Below are 25,455 nucleotides of genomic sequence, written 5' to 3'. Positions count from 1 at the left end.
TTGCCCCCCCAGCTCTCTCTGGGCTCTGTCCCGCAAATATTCCTACAGGTCGCACAAGATCTGCCTGCAACCCTCTTATGGTCAAACTGCCAAAATCAAGACTCTCTGCTCACCTTCACTCCTTCATTCCTCTTTTCTCCCGCCTCTGGAACAAACTCCCTCACTCTCTTCAATCCCACTCCACCCTCCAGGTCTTTAAAACAGCTGTTCACCACCATCTCTTATCTTCCCCCATCCAAAACCTTGATCTTTTCTACCCCCGCTAATTTCACCCCAATTCCACTTTTTTGAAATACCAACTTCTGTCCTGGAAGTCATTGGTGTCCTTGTGTTTTATACTTCTCCCTCCACCCCCCCCCCCCTTCCCATGCCTCCTCCCCCCAAGCCCTCTCCCTTCCACACATCTCCCTGCTCTCAAATGTTGTGTTTGTGTGCTTCACCTTCTCTCCCCATCTTGTTTTCCGCTCCCGCTTTTTATATATTTTGTTTGTCTGGTTGATTTGTTTGTGAAGTAAATGTTAGCTCTTTCACGAGCCTCGATTCAGTATACAAAAAAAAAAAAAAAAAAAAAAAAGTATTAAGAAGATTGTTTTAGCTAAGATCGTCATAGATACATTAAGGATTAGAGCGCCCACTCTGAGTTTGGGAGGTCGGTGGTTTAACCCCGGCAAAGAGAAACCAAGTACTTTAAAGATGGTGCGTGCTGCTTCCTAGTTTCACCCTCAGGATCTAAAAAGGTAGAGCACCAAACAACAACAATAGGTTGGCAATCATAGTGTAGGCTTTGATGGAGCACGTGGAATATTCCTTGGAAGGGATTTGTCTGTCTGTCCAGAAACATCAGTCTGGGATGCAGGAAGTACTGAATTAAAATTGAATGTTACATTTTGAACAATGGAGAACACGAATCACCTTCTTGCAACTTCCAATAACCTCCAGTTTCGCAGTTCTTGGACATGATAAATAGTAGTCAGGTTCACTATGTCAATAAATTATATTTCGTTCAAAATCATGGTAGATTAGCAAACCTATACATTTTTGGAAAGGTTATAGCATAAGGAAACTAAAAATCAATGTTTACATTTGGAGAGATACCTGTATGGCGGCCATTTTGGATTTTCAAAATGGCCACTGTAAAATACATATTTTGTTCTATTTCTGCCTCTAATTACCCTAAAAACTTTTAAAATATACAAAACCTATATTTTCAGGGACAAGGAATCCAATGAAAGTATCAAATTAGTGCTATGGGGAATGGTAAGACACGAATCAAAGGTTTTGTATTGCAAAATACTGTCTTTATATTCGCGATAAGTTGCATAATCAAATACATGTTATCATTTTGTACAGGCAGTTAATAACATCAAAATGTGTCACAATAATTCATATCACCAAACATACACAGGCAGTCAGCAAAATCATATATACACATGCAGTCAGTATAACTTCACATCGACACAGGCAGTCAATGGCAAAATATACACAGGCAGTCAATGGCATCAAACATACACGATTACAGAATATGCCATTTAGAGTTCGTCATCACTGTCCTGTGTGTCGTATCCGACAATATAGTCCGCATCGTTTTCACAGTCCGTTCCACACAAGCAAAGGTCGGTCAAATTGATTGGCAAATCGAATTGGTCGAATGGTCGATAGAATCGAATTCGATGAATCGAATCGAATCGAATCGATCGAATTGGTCGAATGGTCGAATGGTCGATCGAAGCGATTGGTCGAATTGGTCGAATGGAATTGGTCGATTGGTCGAATTGGTCGAATTGGTCGAATCGAATTGGTCGGAATTGGCAAATGTAAACATTGATTTTCAGATTTTCCATGTAATAACGTTTCCAAAAATGTATAGGTTTGCTAATCTACCATGATTTTGAACGAAAAAACATAGTGAACCTGACTATAGGGTGCCGGTGTTCAAGATGGCTTCACGAGCGCTAAACTTATGGAATTTTTTCTAACCATCTTTAAAATCATTATTAAAGTTGACGTATAACTTAAACACTGTGCGGGGTAACGTGTTCTATGAACTCTCTTGTTAATCAACCAATAGCATTTACCATCTTGGGGGGAAAAGAAGCTTCACTGAGACGAGTGAGATTCAATATATGACCAGAAATGTTTGTATACTTCTTTTTTTTTGTATACAAGATCGAGGCTCATGCAAGAGCTAACATCAATCACAAAAAAATAAAAAAATCTGACACACAAAACATACAATAAAGGGAGCGGGAGATAAGATGAGGAGAGAGAGGGAAGCACACAAGTACAACAGGAGAGAACAGGGACATCGGGAGATCTGTGGGATGGAGAGGGCTTGGGGGGAGGAGGCATGGGAAGGCGGGGGGTGGGGTGGGGACGGAAAGTATAAAACACATGGACACTGCTAGAACTTCCAGGAAAGAAAGAAGTCGGGATTTCAAAAAATGTGGATCTGGGGTGAATTAACGGGGGTAGAAGAGATCAAGGTTTTGGATGGGAGAAGATAAGAGATGGTGGTGAATCAAGATCAGGTTGAAAAAAAACGAAAGTTTCCAAGATTCTCAGATATCTTCACCAATCAGTTTCATGAACAGGCACCCGGCCCTCCTGAAGGTCACAAATGATATCTTGCACAAAGAGGACTTGCAGGGACCCGTTACAATTGTAACGCTTCTGGAACTACCGGCTGCTTTGAACACAATTGATCATATTAAACTTTACAGTCTTCAGTCCTGTTTTGATATCTCTGGATCTGCTCTTGGAAGATTTAACTCTTCTTTACAGATAGTACACCTCCTGCAAACATGGCAGCTACTTATTCACGAGATGGTTCAAACCCGGTAGACATTTTGTCTTTATCCTCCATCCACTTGGTAAAATGTTTGCAAGATTTCAATTTCAGCTTTCATTGATTAGACGCAATCTGCACGTCCCTTGAACCTCGTGAGCCCTCTTCCACAACTCAGAATTCTTGTTCCCATTAAATTCAAATGTGGATGTCCCTGACCTTTCTCAAAATGAATGCAGTGAAGATAAACTCACTAATCCTTAGAACACTCATCTGTTTAAAAAAAAGATTCAATCCTGAATATGGATGTGGAATAATTGGACTTCCCGTCTGCCGACATTAGTTGCTCGGCGTGGAAGATCCCAACGTTCCCATCACGTATTGAGCGTTCAACTTAAGAAAATTATCACTGCACAATGTAGTAACTAAGTTCTGAATAGTGTTTCTGTAATTCAGTTCAATATGTTGAAGAAAACCGACAATCACCGTGTCATCTGCATATTTGAAAATTCCAACATTGTTTGAGTGTGAATATGGCACTTTCAAAATGGCGAAGCCAGCCTGGAAATGCTCGGAGCGCATTTGCAGAAACCCCAGGAAACTGAGCAGCTTTGGCAAAATACGTCCTCCGCCCACATTATTACATCATTATACATACCTGTACCAATTTTGATTTAAATCCCTTCAGCTGTTCACAAGTTATCACATTTTACCTGACATGACATCTGCCCTTTGGCATTTGACCTCGGGACCCCAAAATAGAATCAGTTAACCTTTACATCATTATACATACCTGTACTAAGTTTGAATGAGATCACTTCAGCCGTTCTCAAGTTATAGACCGATTACAGACTTTGACCTTTGATCCCAAAGTCTAATCAGTTAACCATTACATCATTATACATACCTGTACTAAGTTTGAATTAGATTACTTCAGCCATTCTCAAGTTATAGACCGATTACAGACCTTGACCTTTGACCCCAAAGTCTAATCAGTTAACCATTACATCATTATACATACCTGTACTAAGTTTGAATGAGATCACCTTCAGCCGTTCTCAAGTTATAGACCGATACAGACTTTGACCTTTGACCCCAAAGTCTAATCAGTTAACCATTACATCATTATACATACCTGTACTAAGTTTGAATAATATTACTTCAGCCGTTCTCAAGTTATAGACCGATTACAGACTTTGACCTTTGACCCCAAAGTCTAATCAGTTAACCATTACATCATTATACATACCTGTACTAAGTTTGAATTAGATTACTTCAGCCATTCTCAAGTTATAGACCGATTACAGACTTTGACCTTTGACCCCAAAGTCTAATCAGTTAACCATTACATCATTATACATACCTGTACTAAGTTTGAATTAGATCACTTCAGCCATTCTCAAGTTATAGACCGATTACAGACTTTGACCTTTGACCCCAAAGTCTAATCAGTTAACCATTACATCATTATACATACCTGTACTAAGTTTGAATGAGATCACTTCAGCCGTTCTCAAGTTATAGACATATTACAGACTTTGGCCTTTGACCTTTTGACCCCTAAATCTAATCGGTTCATATTTACATCATTCTACATAAGTGTACCAAATTTGCTCAGAATCCCATCACTGGTTCACAAGCTATCAGGGTAACAGGATTTCTACTGAACACGACCTCTGACCTTTGACCTCGTGACCCCAAAATCTAATCGGTTAATCAGTACCTCATTATACATACCTGCACCAAGTTTGACTAAGATTCCTTCAGCCGTTCTCAAGTTATCGCGGTAACAAACACCGATCACATACCGACGGACAGACAGACAACCTGAAAACATAATGCCTCCGGCAACTTCGACTTCGTCGATGGAGGCATAAAATTATCTGATCCGGATCTGGAATCAAATCTTCACCAAAACGGAATTAATTCTTCCTTGTCACACACACAACCTGCCCACATGTTTTGTCAGAATCTGTCGACAACTTCATGCTATATATAGTTTTTATCCCTATCACTCAATGTTGAAGAATCACTTAGACTAGAACTAGAACGGTACTCTTCGACGACGCGACGTCAATCTATATGCCTCCGTTCACATTATTACATTATACAGTAATACATACTTGTCCCAAGTTTGATTTAAATCTCTTCGGGTGTTCTCAAGTATCACATTTTTATCTGACATGACCTCTGACCTTTGATGTTGAAATCTAATCAATTCATCTTTTCATCATAATATGTACTTGTACCCAACTTTGGTGAAAATTCCATCACTGGTTCACAAGTTCTAGCAGTAACAGAATTCTTACCTAACAGGACCTCTGGCCTTTGACCTATTGGACCCCATAATGTAATGCATTTATCTTTCCATCATTTTACATACTTGTACCAAGTTTGACTTTGTTTTAACTTAGTTTACCAAGTTTGACTTAAACTTAGTTACTGTTAAGTTATCGTGGTTATGAAAAACGATTACAGACACTGACCTTTGACCTCAATGTCCAATCAGTTCATCTTTGCATCATAATATATACTTATACTACGTTTGGTGAAAATCCCTTGAGTGGTTCACAAGTTAGCTTGGTAACAGAGTTTTACCTTACTGACAGGTAACATAATTTACTCAAGTCTGACATTTGACCTCATGACCCAAAAATCTAAACAGTTCATCTTTACCTCATATATATACCTACACCAAGCCCCACCCTGGGGGCCGCTCACATTGGGAGCATGGTGCTTCTAGTTCTTCAAAACCAAAAATAAATTCGTCTCTACTTGGCATTCACCTTTCCAGCAATCGGTCAAATAAAGGCCATCGTCCAGTAGTTCCTCGTACTTGCATGGATCAAGAAATCTGGTGATTGAGTATTGTCGTGTCGCCAGTGATTAAGATCACGGGTGGCAGATAGCCAAACAGTTTGCTTTAACTCCGAGGCGGATAAGCCGCAAATGGGTGGTACCTTTTTTGGCGCGCATGGGACGGGACCAAAGTTCTTACCTTTATGGACGGCCGCCACACGTGTTTATTCCTCGAATCCACAAATACAGAAACGAGACAAGGAAAATCAACAATACAACAATGAAATGCAACAAATAATGGTTGAATGAAATAAAGCACGGAAACAAAATGAATGGTGAGGTAAATCTATAATCCTAACTTGAGGGACCCTCCACGCTGACACAAATACAGACAAGGGGAAAGATAAAAGAAAAAGAAATGTTCTTAGTCGGCTGACACTCAGCTCCAGCCTCAACGAGGACTTTTTGATGCTTGGTGGTCGTTGAACAGGTCCGGTCGTTCAGCAAAAGGACCGAGCATCAACGTGTCCACAATGGTGCCGGTCAACCACGTGAGCACTCCGAGCCGCAAAACGGCAGCAAGACGTCCTCCTCTTTCACTCCTCGCCAGAAAGCACAGCACGGCCACAGCTCCCCCGAAGAGCACCACACCTCCTTCTACTGAACAAGGCTCCACAAAGCTCCGAATGTTCCCTTCACAAGCGCACACCAAAAACGCAACCGCCCGCCACGAAGCCAGCACCAGAGAGAGAGAGAGAGAGAGAGAGACAAAGACGCTTCTTCTTCCTCTTTTCCGGCCCGAGCGAGCTTGCTCTCGAACCTTCCAGCTCTGACGTCACACTCACGCTCTGAGCCCGAGCTCCGTCAAATCAACCCCATGTCCTCCCGACCAATGATGAAGCTCGGGGCATAGTCTGCCGGGTATGATAGTTCCCACGCTCCTCATCCCACTCTGGGGGTGTGGCCTTGTTAGCCTTAGACGGTTGGTGGGGCGGGGTTTATTGTCCAACGGCAAATGTTCGGGTCCTGTCGGCCTTGATGCCGGTAATTGTGGTTTAATGGACCTCTCATTTTTACTGTTGTTGTAAATTGGAGACATGGGTTTTTATATCCGGCTTGTTATAATTGTAAGAACATCGGGAAAATCACAGTAGGCAAGCACATACTGGGAATTATCCTTAAGCCCTATCTAACACAAAACCACCCTCCGTGTGGTGACACATAAACACTCTCAAGCTCACAGTATACCCTTCTTATGTACATCGAAATGGGCTTTCTACGCGTCCGTGGTCCATGCTAATTTATACAATCCTATGTCTACAATGGTATTTCCCCCTCTACCCCACAAACGTAATAGTATTATTCAGTATGTTCAACGGCAGAAATACTTGCCTCTTAAAATTTTCAAAATTTAATTTACAGTTTGCAATGTATTTAAAAAAGCATTTTCGTTTTTCTCTTCATATTTAGTTTGTACACTGAGATTGTAAAATGAATAATAGGTTATTGAAATTGATTGGTAAGAGATTTGCCCAAAAGTTTTTACGGCGTAGCCCGTCTGGAATGGCGTTTATCTGTCCGTATGTATGTATGTATGTATGTATGTATGTATGTATGTATGTATGTATGTATGTATGTCCATTCCACCAGAATTTTGCGGGTTTATTCCCTTTAAAATTCGTTTTCTCTGCCAGTAGTTCGTTAAAATTCATTCCACCAACATTGGACCGATTGACACAAACATTTCACGATATGGGGGCGCCGCCCCCAGTATAATTTTAAAATGATAATTATGACGTCACAGATAGTGTTATGGGCACAATCTTGGAAAAACCGAAAAGCTTTGCACCTTCATCTCCGAAACCGTTTCATGGAAAAAATTGAAAGGTGGCTCATTGTAAAGTATTCCCCATGGGGAATAACATATGTTAATGATGATATGAAATGTATTGAGCGTGATATAGGGATAAATTGGTCAGAAAAAAAAACATCGAGGACGTCATCGGTTGCGTGGTTCGGCAGGCATCTTTTTACGGAGTAGCCCATAGGGCAATGCCCTGTGGAACAGCGTTTGTCTGTCCGTCCGGTGTATGTATGTATGTCCTTCACAAACGTCTACCAATCAGAGCTGAGGATCTGGTCACATGACAGGCAGATAAACACTCAGCAGATCCAAGCCCGGCTGCGCTGATGCTAGACTACATTGGACAACAAAGATTTTGCTACTGGGGTAGAAACATATGTTCTAGACTAAATCAAGTATGCAGATTCTGAATCTGAAGTCAGAATTTTTTGAGCAAGTCAGGATTTTGAGTTATACATCACTGCATGACTGTTTACTTTGCCTGGTGGACGATTTTGAGTGATCATAAATTATTATTTTCAGTATTTTTTGTTTCAATTATAGCACTACAACTGTTGTAGAATATTATTTCTCATAAAAAGAGCTTTAGAATGCACTTTAAATTATTAAAAACGGATGAAAACTGACCAAGCTATGAATTTTTAAGCAAAAGTTTCCATGCGGCATTACAATTTTGCGTGCCGCTTCCGTGCGGAGCGGAGTTAATAACTTGATACTAAAATGTTTAAATGCAATGTATATATATTAAGAATGTATCAAGTTTGGAATTCATATCATACTAATATTATCGATATATTTTCAGGTTATAACCTAATATATTTTTCTGTTTATTTTAGGTTAGGCACATGTTACTACAGGCATCAAATACCATGCTGTGTGAATCACCCTGATAACTTTTGTGATATCTGTGGGAAATACACTCCACGTAGCCAGCGCAAGAACCTTACCAAGAGGGTAAAAGCTGCTTACAAGTATTATTTTGAATGTAAAGTTGGAGACCAAGACAAGAGCTGGGCACCTCATGCTTGCTGCACCGTGTGTATCTCAGGGCTTACGCAGTGGTTGAGTGGCAAAAGGAAGGGAATGCCATTTGCTGTGCCAATGATATGCTGCGAGCCAACGAATCATCACTCTGACTGCTACTTTTGTATGACAAATATTTCTGGTTTCTCAACGAAAAACAAGTCAAAAATTGTATATCCAGATTGTAAGTCTGCTCTGAAGCCGGTCCCCCATGACTTGGATTCTCCTGTGCCAGTTCCACCAGAAGCTGCTGCAGATGAAAGCGATGACAACTCTGACGATGCTATGGGTGATATGGATGAACTGGACGAACCTGCTGGGGTCAAATGTGGAAAAGCCCCTGGTTCGGACGGTGTTCAGATCGAGCTGTTATAGTATGGAGGCCACGATATGGTTACAGCGTTGTCGGTGTTGTTCAATGAAATTTGGGAGGCCGGGGATGTTCCTCAAGAATGGCGTGACACAAAATTAATCACTTTGTTCAAAGGAAAGGGCGATCGCTCAGATTGTGTAAACCACCGCGGAATCTCGTTGTTGAGCATAACAGGCAAAGTCTTCGCGAAACTGCTGCTCAATCGACTGGTGGACAATATCAGTGAGGCAACGCTTCCGGAATCACAGTCTGGTTTCCGTTCAAATAGGAGCACAATTGATATGGTGTTCGCAGCGAGGCAAATCCAGGAAAAAGCAATGGAACAAAACCAGGATTTGTACATGGTCTCTTGGTCATTTGTCGACCTGACGAAGGCCTTCGATACGGTGAACAGAGACGCACTCTGGAAACTTCTTGCTCGCTATGGATGTCCAGACCACTCCATCAAGTTGCTGCGGAGTTTTCACGACAAAATGAGAGGCAAAGTGGCGGGTAGACGGGGATGAGACAGACGTATTCAGCATTACGACGGTAGTAAAACAAGGCTGTGTGCTTGCGCCAACCATATGTGGGGTCTATCTAGCGGCAGCTATCGAGCGTGCCTCGAACGATCTGGAGCCTGGCGTACACGTCCGTTCTCGTGCTGACGGAAACCTCTACAACCTCCGACGTCTAAAAGCCTACACAAAGACCAAGACCACGGTAATACGTGACCTGCTGTTTGCCGATGATACAGCCTTGATTGCCCACACACAAGAGGAAATGCAGCGTATCGTTGACCGTTTTGCTGAGGCCTTGGAGGCGTTTGGTCTGGTTATCAGTTTGCAAAAGACCGTGGTTTTGTATCAACCAGCGCCGGGAAGCCCGTACGTTGAACCAGCAATTACGATCGGGGGTCACGTATTGTGAGTCACAAAAGAATTCACGTACCTGGGCACGTGCTTATCGAATACCGCAACCATGGACAAGGAAATCGACCAAAGAATCCGCAAAGCGAGTGTTTCGTTTGCCCGACTCCACAGCAGAGTCTGGAAAGGACGTGGGCTCAAAGTGAACACAAAATTGGCCGTGTACAAAGCAGTTGTCATCCCCTCTCTCCTGTACGGAGCCGAATCTTGGAATTGCTATGCACGCCACCTTCGCAGACTGAATGGCTTTCACTCCCGATGCCTACGACAAATTCTAGGCATCCATTGGTCCGATCTCGTGCCGGATACGGAAGTACTCGAGCGAGCTGAAATGCAATCCATCACATGCACCCTGCAAAAGGCCCGGCTCCGTTGGGTCGGCCATGTGTTGAGGATGGACGCAGACAGGATCCCACGGTTTATTTTTATGGGAGAACTGCACGAAGGAGAGAGATCAGTGGGCCGGCCCAAACTGCGTTTCAAGGATACACTGCGTGCACATTTGAAAGAATGTGACATCCCGCTCGACAATTTACAAGCTCTGTCCAGTGATCGACCGAAATGGCATAGCTTGATCCATACACGATGCGACTCCGCGGAAAAGGGTCATATAGATGCCGCCAAAGAAGCCCGCAGAAAGCGTAAGGAACGCGAGCAGCAACCGGTGCCTGCTGACTCTAAATGGATTTGTACAACTTGTGGACGCCGATGAAAATCGGCACTCGGACTGTACAGCCACAAGCGGGTTCACAAGAATTGAACACCAACGCCGTAACGGTGGGGCGACATGATGACGAACCTGAGTCTGAAGAAAAGAAGCCACACTTGCTAAATCAAGAAGAATTAAACGATCTGGTGAGAGATCTGTCATTGACAAAGGAGAAGGCTGAAGTGGTGGGCTCCAGACTACAGCAATGGAATGTCCTAGAGGAAGGAACCAACATTTCCCACTTCCGTGATCGTCACACAAACTTAGCTGCCTTTTTTAAAGATAGAAAATGATGCTTGGCCGGTTCAACCCAAACATGATGGGTGATTACTGCTGGTTCCTACAACGGGAGACCAATTCCACACACAAGCGCAAGAGCAAGTGTCTCACACACTTCTGAACAAGTCTGAACAGTGCCTACGCTGACTATATTGCAAGGAAGAGTGCAAAGTTGGAGTTTTGTTTCTGAATCACTCACAATGGGGCAGATTTCCCTATGAAGTTTACACCCTTCCTAAGATTACTATGTTCTAATGTTTTATTAACTTCTTTTTCTGCAACTTGTTTATGTTATTGGCTTGTATACTACACATTATACACGGAGATCAATCATCGTTATCTAAATATGACGTGAAAGTAATTACGAAGCACTGATATTAGATTAGAATGTGGCGATTTGCAATAATAAAGTATCTATCTAATGTGGCGAAGCACCTCTGAAAATCTCGCGAGATCTCGGAGACGGTGGGAGGGATTTTCGAAGCTCCACACGGTCTCCACGTTTTTCGAAGTTAAGTCTGTTCAAAATTGTATTTTGTCGAAACTGTATTTATCTTTCGGTGTGTGAAGTTATTGTGTGCAACTTTGGTTGTTTCTCGGTGTTTATCTTTCATAAATTGATCGTCTGTTTGCCGTGTCGCGAGCAAGGCCTTTGCCGCGTCGCGAACGATTTGAAATCAAAGTTAAGTGATTGTTCCCATTTGTATTTTCGTTAAAACTGTATTTATTTATGGTGTTGTACGTATATTGTGTCCCGACGAAGATTTTTCGGTGCAAATCTTTCATACCTGTATTGAAAATCGTGTTAATTCGTGTCGTGTCTTGAGGCCTTGTACAGTGTGCACTGTACAACCTTGAGGCTTTGTTTTTCTCTCAGTGGTCCGTCGTTTGTGATCCAATAACTTTCGTTCTCTGTAATCCCAGTCTTTTCACCCATAGTCTTCCTTGTGTAAATCTCAACTCAAAAAAAAAAAAAAAAAAAAAAAAAAAAAAAACATTTCCTTCTCTGTTCTCATTCGTTTATTCATTCTTATTCGTTCGTTCGTTCTTCGACCACGTGTTTCTCCCCCATTTCCCCAGATAGTTTTCACTCATTAACCTTCAATGTTTACACTTTCCCCTCAAGTTATGTATTCCGTCATATTTTATAACACCTTTTTCTTCTTCTTCTTTAAAAGGCTGCTTTCGACTTGCTCACCAAATCAATTCATCCCAAAAAAAATATCCATCTCCTATAGTGCCTTTTTTCTACATTCCCTAAACTCTCCTGCACTCCATCCTCCATCCAGCGTCCTTAAACGTATTTTTAACTCGAAGGTCACAAGAAACTCATTTTGCAATAAATGTTCGTTTCCCATAAATCGTACACTTTCAAAAATCCAATCTCACCCCTCCCCTCCAAATCTTCCCCATAACCCCTCCCCTCCGAATCTTCCCCATCACCCCTCCCCTCCAAATCTTCCCCATCACCCATCCCTTTCAAATCTCCCCCCTTGCCCCCTCCCTCCTAAACTACCCCCTCACCCCTCCCCGCCAAGACGCCCCCTCGCCCCTCCCCTCCTAGACTCCTGCCTCACCCCTCCCCTCCAAATCTCCCCCATATCCCATCCCTTTCAAATCCCTCCCCTTGTCCCTTCCCTCCCAAACTCCCCCCTCACCCCTCCCCTTCAAATCTCCCCGCCCTCATTGCTTCTCAATTTCCCCCCTCTCACTCCCCCTCCTCAAAGCGTCCTCCCTACTTCTTCCCCCTTCAAACTCTCACCTCCATCTCCCCCAACCTTCTGCCTCGCTCTTCCCCCTCCTCAAATAACACCTCATTGTGGCTCACCCAATCACCATCAAACCTTTTGTCCGCCCCATCCTTCCCTTTCTCCGAGCTATTCTGAAATCTCTGACACACCTTCAACAGCTCTCCCTATCTCTTCCACCTCTTCCACATCTTACCCTAACCCTCGTCCCCCCTGTTCTGTATCTGATGCTCCCCCTTCCTCTTCATTAACGGTATGGACCTCAAACATCCGGGGCCTTCGTTCAAACTTAACTGATCTCTCCATACAGGTTGCTTCTGTCAAACCAGACGTGATCTGCTTAACAGAAACTTTCCTCCTTTATGATGTCTCTGATTCCATAGTATCTCTCCCGGGCTACTCCCTCCTCCGGTATGATAGACCTGAGCCTCGTCCTGGAGGCGGGGTTGCTATCTTTATCAAAAACTCTCTTCCTCACTCGCCCTGCACTGCACTCTCTCCACCTCACCCCCAGGAATACCTCTGGCTACGGCTTCCCCTTCGCTCCCACCTCTTGTTCATATGTGTGTTGTACCGTCCACCAAACAGTGATGACTCCATCTACATCTCGCTGTCTGATGATATGGACCAACTTCTATCTACTCATCCCAACTCTCTCTTCCTCATACGTGGTGATTTCAACTGTCATCATGCCAGTTGGCTGGGTGTGGGTACCTCTCTCACCAGCCATGGCTCCTCAGCAAAGGACTTCTGCGACTCACTGGGACTGACACAATCTGTCAATTTCCCGATCCGGATCTCAGTCAACGGAACATCTTCTCTTCTGGACTTGGTTATGACTAACTTCCCTGAAAATGTCTGCTGCTCTTCTTCTGCTCCGATCGGATCATCTGATCATGTCATTGTTAAAGTGGACATCTCTCTGACCATCCTCAGGGAGCCTGCTCAGCGTCGACGAGTCTGGCATTTCACTCAGGCCAACTGGCACGGTCTTCAAGCAGCCATCAATCATCTGGACTGGTCTCCCATCTCTACCACCTCTGACATCAACTCATCCTGGGAATTCTTCCAAAGTAAATTGCTCTCTCTCATGCACAGACTTATCCCATCTCGTCTTCAGTTGTCATACCCTTCCTCCCGTCCATGGTACACGGAATCTTGTGGTGAGGCTGTTGCCCAGAAACAACTTGCCTTCGTCTCCTGGAAAGCAAATCCAACGGAAGGAAATCTCATTTCCTTTCACAAAGCCCGAAACAAGTGTGTGTCCACCCTCAGGAGAGCCAGGAAACAATATCTCTCCATTCTCAAGACCGAACTCTCTTATCTGTCTCCCTCTTCCAAATCCTGGTGGCGTCTGGTCAAATCCGTTTCTGGTGTTTGTTCCCCCTCCATCCCCTCCCTTACCTCAAACGGCTACACAGCTGACTCCGCACGTGAAAAAGCTGAATGCCTCAACTCTGTGTTTGCCTCTAAATCTTGTGTCCCAAACCCATCCCTCTCTGTACCCACCATACCCAGTCGAACCCTGCTGCTCCTGGACTCCGTGTCCTTTCCTCCTGACAAGGTGGAAAAGTTTCTGTCAACCCTCGACTCTGATTCTGCAACTGGACCCGACGGCATCAGCCCACGGGTCCTAAAATCCTGCTCTGCTGCTCTATCTCACCCTCTCTCTGTTCTCTTCACCCTCTCTTTTGCTCAAGGTCAACTGCCATCTGCTTGGAAATCAGCCAACATCACCGCTTTGCACAAAAAAGGTGCAAAAACAGATCCTAGCAACTACAGACCAATCAGCCTTCTCCCAATTATCAGCAAAGTCATGGAATCCATCATTGCTTTGGATATGAAATCTTTCCTCTTCTCCAATGGCTTGATCTCTGATCATCAATTTGGTTTCAGACCAGGTCACTCTACTCTGGACATGCTGCTTCTGCTGTCTCAACAATGGATGGAGGTCCTCAATGCCAAACAGGAAATTAGAGCTGTCTCCCTCGACATATCACGTGCCTTCGACACGGTCTGGCACCCCGCTCTGCTCACCAAACTCTCCTCCTTTGGTATCCATGGAAATCTCCACGCATGGCTGGCGGACTTCCTCTCTAGTCGTCGTCAACGTGTGGCCTTGAATGGGTTTCTCTCATCTCCTCTTCCTGTTCAGGCTGGAGTTCCCCAAGGCAGTGTTCTGGGCCCCGTGCTTTTTCTGGTCTTCATCAATGATCTCTCTGACTCTCTCGAAAATCCTCTCTATCTCTTTGCTGATGACTCCACTCTTTGCCGCTCCATTCCTCTTCCCTCAGATCGGCAGTCTGCTGCCTCCTCACTCTCTGAAGACCTGGACAAAATCACAGACTGGTCAAACAAGTGGAACATGTCTTTCAATCCTGACAAATCTCACACTCTTACTATGTCTCTCCGAAAAGATCGACTGGACAACCCTCCCATCTACTTTCTCAACAATCCTCTCCAAGAAGTTCTGTCGCTCAAGATTTTGGGTCTCACTATCTGCCATGATCTTTCTTGGGAAAACCACATTTCCAAGCTGGCCTCCAAAGCCAGTCGCCGACTGGGTATCCTCCGTCGTGCGAAGTCCTTCCTCGGCACATCTGAGCTCCTCACCACATACAAGGCTTTCATCCGCAGCTCAATGGAATACTGTTCTCCCCTATGGGCCGGTGCTCCTGCCTCACACCTAGCTCGGCTTCACGCTGTTGAAACCAAAGCTTTCAGAATTATTGGAATCTCCCGCGATGAAGCTATCTCTGAGGGCCTTTCACTCACTCACCGCAGGCAGGTAGGTGGTCTTTCTGTCTTCTACCGACTCCTCTCCGGCCTTGCACCCCCAGCTCTCTCTGTGCTCTGTCCCCCAAATATTCCTACAGGTCGCACAAGATCTGCCAGCAACCCTCTGATGGTTAAACTGCCGAAATATCGGCTCTCTGCTCACCTTCACTCTTTCATTCCTCTTTTCTCCCGCCTCTGGAACAAACTCCCTCACTCCCTTCAATCCCACTCCTCCCTCCAGGTCTTTAAAACAGCTGTTCACCACCATCTCTTATCTTCCCCCATCCAAAACCTTGATCTTTTCTACCCCCGCTAATTCACCCCAGATCCACCTTGTTTGAAATTCCAACTTCTTTCCTGGAAGTCCTGGCAGTGTCCATATGTTTTATACCTCTCCCACCGCCCCCTTCCCATGCCCCCCCCCAAAGCCCTCGCCCTCTCTCAGATCTCTCGATGTCTCCATGTCTCTCGGTCCCTGCTCTCAAATGTTGTGTTTGTGTCCTTCCCCCTCTCTCCCCATCTTGTCTACCGCTCCCGATGTTATATGTTTTATGTGTCGGTTTGTCTTTCTGTGTGATTAATGTTCGCTCTTTCACGAGCCTCGATCTTGTATACAAAAAAAATAATAATAATAATAATAATAATAATAATAAAAATCTAATATAGCATGCCGGGGATCATTAATACATATACATATTTTGAAAACCTGACATGCTTCGTGCTAAATTCTGCCTACAGATTTGAAATCAGTGGCCCAGATTTAGCCAAGAACACCTGCATTTCCCTGAGTAGCAGACGAAAAGTTTTTTTTTGTTGCCCAGTGAGCTATCGGTCTTGTTTTTCATGAGTATATACTTTTATCATCCATTTGTTTTTACCTCTCACACCCCTCCCCCTTCCCATGCCTCCTCCCTCCAAGCCCTCTCCCTCCCACAGATCTCCCGATGTCCCTGTTCTCTACTGTTGTACTTGTGTGCTTCCCTCTCTCTCCCCATCTTGTCTCCCGCTCCCATTATTATATGTTGTATGTGTCCGTTTATGTTTTTTGTGATTCATGTTAGCTCTTACACGAGCCTCGATCTTGTATACAAATGTATATATATACGAAAATACTGATTTCTATGCTTGTCATGCAGTATTGTAGTCCAAAAATCCATTATTGGATTGACATTGATAACGGAGCTGAAGATGTCTCGCCCTTTAATGTTTTTTGGCGGTGTAGCAGTGTGATCTTTTCTGATTGGTTGGATGACAACGAATCAGTGTAAAGAGTCAATTTAGCTGAGGATGACCATCATTCTCATGACAATTTACCCAAGTGCTTCAAACATGAGGTTGAATGCCAAAGTACAATGCTCATGACTGTTTACCTGTCAGGGCATAGTTTGTTTGAATGCCTCTATGTAAAAGAACACCGACTAAGAGATAAATCAGGAATGAGGTTGGGGGATTGAGGGGAAAGGTGAAAACGAATTGAGTGAAGGATGCAAACCAAAATATCATAGACACTTCCTCATATTGTTATGCATTTTAACACGTGCTATATATAAAATGGAGTATTCACACCACCTTATCTGCACCAGGTGCTGCATGGCCATTGGGAAATTAAGGAATTAGTACAAACAGTCCCTCATGGATCTCCAAAACCATTGTTTCCTAATCTGGGGGACTGAACAGCTCGAGATGAACTTCTCTGTTCTTTCTGCAACACATGAACTTAACGAGTTGGTGAATTTCCTTAACTAGCAACGGTACCCGCCCTATGGGCGGGGCTTCAATTGGGAGGCCCAAATGAAAAGGCTAAATATCAGAAATTGAAGGCTTTTTTTCTTTTAAACTATTTATATAAACATCCGTTAAATCTCGATCGGTGCGGCCATTTGTGCGGCACCCGGGAAAATAACGTCATGCGGGAGCAAGTATCAGCAGGATGTGGCAGTGTGGGAGTCCACGTTTCTGATCCTCCTTCATGCCGAAGTAGCCCACCACTTCTCCAAGCATTCCGCTCTTCAGATCCGCCATGACAGATTTAAGCTTGATACTGAAGATACCTGATAGCCTGGTGTTGGCTTAGCGGTTAGGGTGCCGGCTTGGGATCCTCGGATCCTGGGTTCGAATCCCGGTCGATCGCTGAATTAACGCCAGGGGGGTTGACTCAGCCTGTCATCCTTCCGAGGTCGGCAAATTGAGTACCAGCTTGCTGGGATGAATGATCACGGTGTGTACCCTGATTTAGAATAGGTACACTGTATCCCTGCGCATCGTAAGAGGCGACCAAGGGTTGGCGTCAGGAAGGGCATCCGGCCATAAAAACATTGCCTCAATCAGGGAACCATGATTGTCATGGGGCCCGCAAGGCTAACCCCCACTCTAGCGGGGAAAATGGCCTTAAAACGATCATTCATTCACGGAAGACGTGTGCAGTTAGTCCTCCCGATGTTGTATGTACTCCTGTGTCCCCATAAAAGGTCTTTGTCCGAGGTCACCAAGTTCGATCGGTGCAGCCTTGCAGCGATTGGTGCAGCCGTTTGTACGGCACCTGGGAAAACAACATCGTCACAATGAGAACATCGTCATAATTATCGTTATGCGAACGCGAATGTTAGCAAAGGTACCCGCCCTATGGGTGGGGCTTCAATTGGGAGGCCCAAATGAAAAGGTAAAATATCAGAAATTGAAGGCTTTTTTATTTTAAACGATTCATATAAACATCCGTTAAATCATATCACACGCAAATCATCAAAATCTAAACAGTATTTTACTATAATTCACCAAATGTCCCACAGTGATCGATACACTATGATCGTGATGATCGTGGTCATGATTCGTGATCGAAAATCGTGTTCACAATCACTATGTCGTATGTACTCCCGAAACGTGTTTCCTTCAGTTGAAATGGGTTAGAATTCTCTCAAGCAGAGATTCAACCTGTGTCCTGATCGTGGCAGGTGCAGCTATGCAGCAATCAGTGCAACCATTTGTGCGCGCACCCAAGAAAACAACATCGTCACAATGAGAACAATGAACGTCATGCGAACGCGAATGTTATGCGGGAGTCCAAACCTGAGAATGCTGGAGACTAAAGCTGAAATTGGGAAAACTAAATAGCCTATTTTACTCATGGGGATCCCAGGATTATCCACCCAAACTATCTTTGCGATCGGTTCAGCAGTTTTTACGGTACCTTCGAACAGACAGACAGACAGACAGACAGACGGACGGACGGACGGACATTTGGTGAATTATAGTCAGATTAACGAGTTGGTGAATTTCCTTCATGGATACAAAAATATCTGCAAAGTGTCATGGCTTCCACTTCTCACTCACTTCATGGTTTCCCCTGCAGTTTATGATCGAGGAACAACTTACTTTAAATTGAATGTTATATTTTGAACACAAATCGGAACAAGACAAGTTTGCTGTTTAACACGACTTTGTCTCTGAATTTGTTCCAATCGCACATGCGCGGAGAGTAGAGAGATATTATTTTTACTCTGTCTGTCTGGCAGTCAAAACAAAAACGAAAATCATTCAAAACATGTAACTTACTGTTTCTAAAGACATCATACAGAAAACAAACAACAGGCACAAATAACGAAGTTAATGTGTTAAATAAGGTGGTGTAACAGTCACTGCGTCAACAGCGGTAGATTCCAGTATTCATTTTTTAAAATACAACTTTTACCATATTTATTTAATTTATAAATTGAATCATATACTTCAACTCTATTCATTACTTTTAAACAATATACTTTTCTTGTGCTTGTGGTATTTAGATTGACTCGTACACCCGTCTACTAAGGGAGCGGCACGGGGAGTCATGTTATAATCCTTATTATTATTATTATGATGTTATAACATGTTAGATCAGGTCACTGAAAGGATCAAAACATGCATGATATAAAACATGTTAGATCAGGTTATTGAAAGGATCACAATATACATGATATTGTTACGGTTCTCTCGCCGGCCTTCTCCCCTTATCAAGGGAGGATTAATCCCCTTGTCTTTACTGACCTGGCACGAACCGAGACCTATTACGTCCCTTCCGGACAGCGCAAAATAGGGTTTCGGGACAAAATTCTCGCTCGTACCTAAGTACTCGCGCTGCCCTGGAAGCGAGGAAACAAGCCTCGCACGAACCACATGAGCTTGGAATATGCCGAGCTGTTTGCGTACACGTGATCTGCGCAGTTATAACTAATGGAACCTGATTGGAGCGATCTTATTCGTGCCACGCTTAGTCAATTGGAGAAATCACGGGAACGATCGAATTCAGAAGAAAGGAAGAACAGATTGATTTAATGGTTATCACACATATATACAGTTCAGGATGAAGAGACACAGGGAAATCCTTATACAGTCTTATTCTTAATTCCAAAAGACAACGGGCCTGTCTCACACACTCACACGGGGTATTGCAGATGGTCAGGTGTTCCCCAGCGCGTCCAAGGATGGCTCTCGTTCAGCTCTCCACGGTCCCTGGCACATCCGTGAAGATGGTGATCGGCGAAGACAAGGCCACGCAGCGCGTCTCTCGTGCAAAGGCGATATATCGGGGCGAACGGTGGGGAGGGCTTTTATGGCAAAGGCGGGACGGCTTTTATGGTGAAGGGTGGTTATGCAGCCTCGTTCACTCGCTTGGCTGAAACGCGCAAGTTCGGTATAAACGCTCTGGCTGCTCCCGCGTATCTCTAGCGATAGTCAAGTTCGTACAGTGCGAGTGATGCAAGTCCTCTCCCTCTCCTCTGCAAGTGTTCTTCCCCCGGCAGGTCCTCTCATGCAGCCAGTCCTGGTGAGGGCTTTGCGCATCGGGTTATATAAGCCCGCCCCGCGAACCTTCTGGAACTCACCAGACTCTTCTCACCACGCCCTCTGACGCAACCACCTCGGAGCTCTGATTGGTGGCTCATGCTTACCATCATCGCCTCTGCTGCCCCCCGACCTCAACGCCGGCCCCACCTTTTTAGGCCTACCTCGTGTTAACTCCACTAGTGAGTAAGCAAAGGGCAGCGAAAATGGATTGTGCCTACCGAGGTAGAATGGTTTGCCGAAGTAGGACCTATTCTCCTGTCTTTACACAACGCAGAATTAACACTGGAAAGGGCCTACTCTCACACATACAAAGACATAACTATACTACAAATGAGGCTACATGTTGCTTGTGTGACTATTTATGAGGGACAACCTTTAACCTTTATTGAGCTCACTGTACACATCTCAAAACCGTAGCAATATTATAACATATTACATCAGGTCATTGAAAGGATCAGAACATGCATGACATCACAACATGTTAGATCAGGTCATGGAAAATATATCATTAATATTATGGCATTATCTTAAGTGTTGTTATTACCCTCGCCAGAGGAGAGGGTATTGCATTTGAGTCCGTTTGTTACTTGCCGGAAAAGATTCCGGCAAGTATGTTGATCGGTTGGTTACTTGCCGGAAAAGATTCCGGCAAGTATGTTGATCGGTTGGTTACTTGCCGGAAAAGATTCTGGCTTCATGACGGCGTCATGACGACGTCGACGTCATAATTCGGAAAAGATTCCGGCAAGTATGTTGATCGGTTGGTTTGTCTGTTTGTCTGTCTGTTTGTCTCTTCGCAGTACTACGTCTACACCGTTGCACATATAATCGCCAAACTTTACACACATATTTGTCTTGCCCTGGAATAGACTGTGCTGACGTGACCGACATCATCGGTCACGTGGCTCGGCCGCCATCTTGGAAAAACGGAAAAACTTTGCACCGCTATATCTTCGAAAGTGCTGAAGAGAAAAAATTGAGACATGGCTAATTGTAAAAAAACTCTCCATGGGGAATAAAATGTTAATTATGATGTCATAGGTGCCTCCATTATGACGTCATAATTCGACAAATACAAAACTTCAGCCGATCAAGATGCAATTTATTGAGCACCATGTCGGCATAAACTGGTGGAGAAAAAAAACAATGATAACGTCATCGGTCAAGTGTTTCGGCCGCCATATTTGTCCAAAATGGATGATAAGAAAGTGCACTCCGGCAAGTCCTCGGTCTCCGACCGATTTTGCATCTGTTAGTCTGTCTGTCTGTGCGAAGCACTACGTCTACACCATTGCATGTAGAATCGCCAAACTTCACACACATATTGGTCTTGCCCTGGAATAGACTGTGCCCAATTTTTAACTCTCTCGGCCCAAGGCCTCCATTATGACGTCATAATTTGATAATTCGACAAGTACAAAACTTCATCCAATCAAGATGAAATTTCTTGAGCAACATGATGGCATAAACTGGTGGAGAAAAAAAAAAATTACGTCATCGGTCACGTGGTTCGGCCACCATCATGGAAAAACCGAAAAACATTGCACCTCTATATCTCCGAAAGTGCTAAACAGAAAAAATTGAGACATAGCTCATTGAAAAGAACTCTCCATGGGTAATAAAATATGTTCATGATGATGTCATAGGTGCGTCCATTATGACATCATAATTCGACAAGTACAAAACTTCATCCGATCAAGATGCAATTTCTTGAGCCCCATGTCGGCATAAACTGGTGAAGAAAAAAAAAATGATGATGTCATTGGTCACGTGGTTTGGCCGCCATCTTGGAAAAATGGAAAAATTTGCACCTCTATATCTCCGAAAGTACTGAACAGAAAAAATTGAGACATGGCTCATCGTAAACAACTCTCCATTGGGGAATAAAACAGGTTATTGATGATGTCATCGGTCACGTGGTTCGGCCGCCATCTTGGAAAAACGGCAAAACTTTGCACCACTATATCTCCGAAAGTGCTGAACAGAAAAAAATTGAGACATGGCTCATTGTAAAGAACTCTCCATGGGGAATAAAATATGGTAATGATGATGTCGTCGGTCACGTGGTTCGGCAGCCATCTTGGAAAAACGGGAAAACTTTGCACCACTATATCTCCAAAAGTGCAGAATAGAAAACATTGAGACATGGCTCATTGTAAAGAACTCTCCATGGGGAATAAAATATGTTAATGATGACGCCATTGGTCACGTGGTTCGGCCATCATATTTGTTCTAAATGGCCGATAAAAAAGTACATTCTGGCAAATCCTCGGTCTCTGACCGATTTTTCATCTGTCTGGCTGTTTGCAGTACTACGTCCACACCTTTGCACGTATAATCGCCAAACTTTGCAAATGTATTTGTCTTGGCCTGGAATAGACTGTGCCCAATTGATGACGTCATCGGTCACGTGGTTCAGCCGCCATCTTGGAAAAACCGAAAAATTTTGCACATCTATATCTCCGAAAGTGTGCAATAGAAAAAATTGAGACATGGCTCATTGCAAAGAACTCTCCATGGGGAATAAAATATGTTAATGATGATGTCATCGGTCACGTGGTTCGGCCGCCATCTTGGAAAAACCGAAAAAAATTGCACCTCTATATCTCCAAAAGTGCTAAATAGAAAAAATTGAGACATGGCTCATTGTAAAGAACTCTCCATGGTGAATAAAAAATGTTAATGATGATGTCATAGGTGCCTCCATTATGACATCATAATTCGACAAGTGCAAAACTTCATCCAATCAAGATGCAATTTCTTGAGCGCCATGTCGGCATAAACTGGTGGAGAAAAAAAAAATGATGTCATCGGTCACGTGGTTCGGCCGCCATCTTGGAAAAACCGAAAAACTTTGCACCTCTATATCTCCGAAACTGCTGAATAGAAAAAATTGAGACACAGCTCATTGTAAAGAACTCTCCATGGGTAATAAAATACTTTCACGATGATGTCATAGGTGCGTCCATTATGACATTATATAATTCGACAAGTACAAAACTTCATCCGATCAAGATGCAATTTCTTGAGCCCCATGTCGGCATAAACTGGTGGAGAAACAAATAATAATGATGATGTCATCGGTCACGTGGTTCAGCCGCCACCTTGGAAAAACGGAAAAATTTTGCACCTCCATAGCTCCGAAAGTGCTGAACACAAAAAAGTGAGACATGGCTCATTGAAAAGAACTCTCCATGGGGAATAAAATATGTTAATTATGACGTCATCGGTCAGGTGGTTCGGCCGCCATCTTGGAAAAACGGCAAAACTTTGCACCACTATATCTCCGAAAGTGCTGAAAAGAGAAAATGGAGACATGGCTCATTGTAAAGAACTCTCCATGGGGAATAAAATAGGTTAATTATGATGTCATCGGTCATGTGGTTCGGCCGCCATCTTGCAAAAATGGGAAAACTTTGCACCACTATATCTCCAAAAGTGCAGAATAGAAAACATTGAGACATGGCTCATTGTAAAGAACTCTCCATGGGGAATAAAATGTTAATGATGACGTCATCGGTCAGGTGGTTCAGCCGCCATCTTGGAAAAACGGCAAAACTTTGCACCACTATATCTCCGAAAGTGCTGAACAGAAAAAATTGAGACATGGCTCATTGTAAAGAACTCTCCATGGGGAATAAAATATGTTAATTATGATGTCATCGGTCCCGTGGTTCGGCCGCCATCTTGGAAAAATGGGAAAACTTTGCACCACTATATCTCCAAAAGTGCAGAATAGAAAACATTGAGACATGGCTCATTGTGAAGAAATCTCCATGGGGAATAAAATATGTTAATGATGATGTCATAGGAGCCTCCATTATGATGTCATAATTCGACAAATACAAAACTTCATCCGATCAAGATGAAATTTCCTGAGCATCAACAAGGAATAAATTAGTTTAGAAAACAAATAATGATGACATCATCAGTCACGTGGTTGGGCCGCCATATTTGTCCAAAATGGCAGATAAAAAAGAACATTCCGGCAAGTCCTCGGTCTCTGATCGATTTTTCATCTGTCTGTCTGTGCGCAGCACTACGTCTACACCGTTGCACGGAGAATCGCCAAACTTTACACACATATTTGTCTTGCCCTGGAATAGACTGTGCCCAATTTTTAACTCTCTCGGCCCAAGGCCTCCATGATGACGTCATAATTTGATAATTTGACAAGTACAAAACTTCATGCAATCAAGATGCAATTTCTTGAGCGACATGACGGTGACTTCTTGATAACTTCTTGAGTGACATGAGATATGAGATAACTTATTGAGTGACATGATGGTTTTTCTCCATCATTAACACATGCAACATGACATGCGCATGTGCCAAACCAACAACCAAACTAACACATGCGCCAAACCAACACATTCACCAAACCAACACATTCGCAAAACTAATACATGCGCTAAACCAACAAATGCGCCAAACTAACACATGCGAAAAACTAATACATGCGCTGAACCAACACATTCGCCAAACTAACACAAGTGCCAAACCAACACATTCGCCAAAATAACACAAGTGCCAAACCAACACATTCGCCAAACTAAAACCTGTGCCAAATCAACCCATTCGCCAAACTAAAGCAAGCGCCAAACCAACACATTCGCCAAACTAACACATGTGCCAAACCAACACATTCGCCAAATTAACACATGTGAAAAACTAATACATGCGCTAAACCAACACATTCGCCAAACGAACACAAGTGCCAAACCAACACATTCGCCAAAATAACACAAGTGCCAAACCAACACATTCGCCAAACCAACACATGTGCCAAACCAACACATGTTCCAAACGAACACATGCGCCAAACCAACACAGTCACCAAACCAACACATTCGCCAAACTAACACATGCACCAAACAAACACATTCGCCAAACCAACACATTCGTCAAACTAACACATGCGCCAAACCAACACATTCGCAAAACCAACACATGTGCCAAACCAACACGTTCGCCAAACTAACAAATGTGCCAAACCAACACATTCGCCAAACCAACACATGCACCAAACCAACACATGCGCCAAACCAACACATTTGCCAAACTAACCCATGCGCCAAACCAACACATTCGCCAAACTAAAGCAAGCGCCAACCCAACACATTCGCCAAACGAACAAATGCGCCAAAACAACACATTCGCCAAACCAACACATGCGCCAAACCAACACATGCGCCAAACCAACACATGCGCCAAACCAACACATTTGCCAAACTAAAGCAAGCGCCAAACCAACACATTCGCCAAACAAACACATGTGCCAAACTAACACATTCGCCAAAATAACACATGTGAAAAACTAATACATGCGCTAAACCAACACATTCGCCAAACTAACACAAGTGCCAAACCAACA

Source organism: Myxine glutinosa, chromosome 5 (genome assembly GCF_964187855.1).
Source record: "Myxine glutinosa chromosome 5, kmMyxGlut1.1, whole genome shotgun sequence".
Taxonomy (NCBI): domain Eukaryota; kingdom Metazoa; phylum Chordata; class Myxini; order Myxiniformes; family Myxinidae; genus Myxine; species Myxine glutinosa.
Note: the sequence above shows the minus strand (reverse complement) of the source record.